General features: G+C 33.3%; 1 long non-coding RNA gene across 1 annotated transcript; it reads right to left on the minus strand.

Annotated features, from left to right (window-relative positions):
• Window positions 1–1,272: 1,272 nt before the first annotated feature.
• Window positions 1,273–2,009, minus strand: LOC149923358 (uncharacterized). Its single transcript, XR_016477058.1, has 3 exons — window positions 1,915–2,009; window positions 1,692–1,824; window positions 1,273–1,616 (listed from the first exon to the last, which is right to left on the minus strand). It is a non-coding gene; the product is annotated as an uncharacterized LOC149923358 (long non-coding RNA).
• Window positions 2,010–2,225: the final 216 nt, after the last annotated feature.

The following is a 2,225-nucleotide window of genomic DNA, read 5'->3' on the forward strand; positions in this document are numbered from 1 at the left end:
TACAATCACAGCCAATTACTGCGAAACAGCTGATCTAAGTTGGCCGCACTAAAGTCCTTTTTAAATATCTGGTAGCCCAGTTTGTAGTTTCTTTTGTACGACGCCATTACTCGATAGTTTGGAATCGGTCACCATAAACACGGCCCACTGCGCATGCGCTCGCGTTCTCTCACCCCATAGCGGCCCGCTCAAAGAATTTCAAATCCATGTATTGGCGCGAATCAAAAGTTTAGCGATTAGTGTCATCGTCTTCCGCCGGGAGCGCTTCGTCCCAACCCTAAAAACGCGTCTTTTTACAACCGATTTAACATCATACTCTATGGTGGGAAACTCAACAGCTGATGAGTACGTGCTGCTAAAAAGTACTTAAATATTCTTAAAGCTAATTTTTTTCATTTTTATTTTGTAATTGAAAGTTATCTTTCCATTTATAACTTAAAAAATTAGGTTATAATTCAGTTTTTTTCAAATTGTTTAGCAAGAAAGTTAACCCTAGTTAGTTTTATTTACAACTTTTACCTTGTCTTGTAGCCATTTTTCCATACATATAACCAGAAATACACGAATTTCTGATGTAACTATATAATTTTCATTATCTTCTAAAGAAAATAAATGTTTATTTAGGTGGAATTTGTTCACTTTTATTATAAACATGTTCTAAGATTTACATTGTTTGAAACCCTTTTAAGAATAAGCTCCAACATATATTTATATGGTTTCGAATTTCATTTATCAATAAGTCAATGGATTCACTAGATTATACAAACTATTGAAACTTAAATAATTTTTATTCAACAATTTAGTTACCCTTACTTAACTAGATTAAAATGCTTTTGCGTTCCTTATTGCAAATCTAAAAAAGTGATGAAATCCAGTGAGAAAGATGGCTGAAAATCATATCACATCACGTGATAATTACAAAATAAATGACACATCAGCATCAAGTGTAGTATGCAGTTTACACTTTAGTGACACAGATAAAGGTACAGAATTCATCTTTAACAGACAATTGTGGGGCTTGACATTTTCAAAGAACCTGTAAACAATTTGGTTATAAATGCACTGGCGTCTCTAGACCCTTAGGGGTGGGATATACTGACCTGAAATTAAAAATTAGTAGTCCCTCAAAAATTTAAATAATGTTTAGTCATTTTCTTGCCTCTTAAAAATCAAGTAACCAAATTCAAACAAATATTAGATTTATTGATTAAACGAATCAAATTTCGAATTGGGATTTACTACTCTCCGCTCCTTGGTTTAATTTAACTATCAGACAGAGGTGGTTTAAAATATCCAAAGCAGAAGTTTGTTTGATTATCTCAATTGTTTTGACCTTCATAGAGGGAGCGATTCCATATTTACGAGAAACTCCTGAAATTTGTAACAATTTGCCGAAGCTTTCTAAATGTCCTCTTTTACAGTGTGATTGCAATGACACTCATGCTTCAACTTCTGCAAAATTTATCTGTGACAAAATAATTCCACCTTTAGTTGATAATATAACACGGTTAAATTTCAGCTTGTTACGAGAAACTTAAAGAACTTAGTTTTAAGCCTCAAACGATAAAGTTTCTCCAAATGTGAAACGTCCAATACAACATTTACGGCAGTCATTCCTGGAAACAGATAAATAATAACTTTGTTTAAACTTCTCCATATTATGGATTGTAAATATTTAAATAATAACTTACTTTCCATTTCCCAGTTATTAAAATATTTGCTATTGGCTTAGCTACAAGCGTTAATTGTGATTATCCAAGCAGTCTTTTTCATCGACGTGTTGTCAACTGTAACAGCTGACTCAGTAGCGAGAGCATCTGACATCTGGTGATTTTAAAATATTATTTTCGGCGGGAAAAACAAACGTAAAAATTTTGAAAAAGTGATTAAAACGTATAAAAAGATTTGATTTACCTTTCATTTCCTTGAAAATGCCTATTAATTCTTAATCTTTTTCATAATAAATCAAAAAACAACATATCTCCGTAGGATTCAATGTTAAAGAGGGGTCAGATTATAGGGCTCCAGCCTACAAAGCGGCCACAAATGGCATTCTCTATTTTGGGCTGATTGAGCGGGCCGCTATGGGGCGAGAGAACGCGAGCGCATGCGCAGTGGGCCGTGCCATAAAGTACATAATGCGTTCTACACAAACGTTAAAGATTATAACATAGTAATCTCTAGTATTGCTGATAATATATCATAAGAGTAAGTATTTTATTAAA

Source organism: Leiobunum rupestre, chromosome 10 (genome assembly GCF_980474605.1).
Source record: "Leiobunum rupestre chromosome 10, qqLeiRupe1.1.hap1, whole genome shotgun sequence".
Taxonomy (NCBI): Eukaryota; Metazoa; Arthropoda; class Arachnida; order Opiliones; family Sclerosomatidae; genus Leiobunum; species Leiobunum rupestre.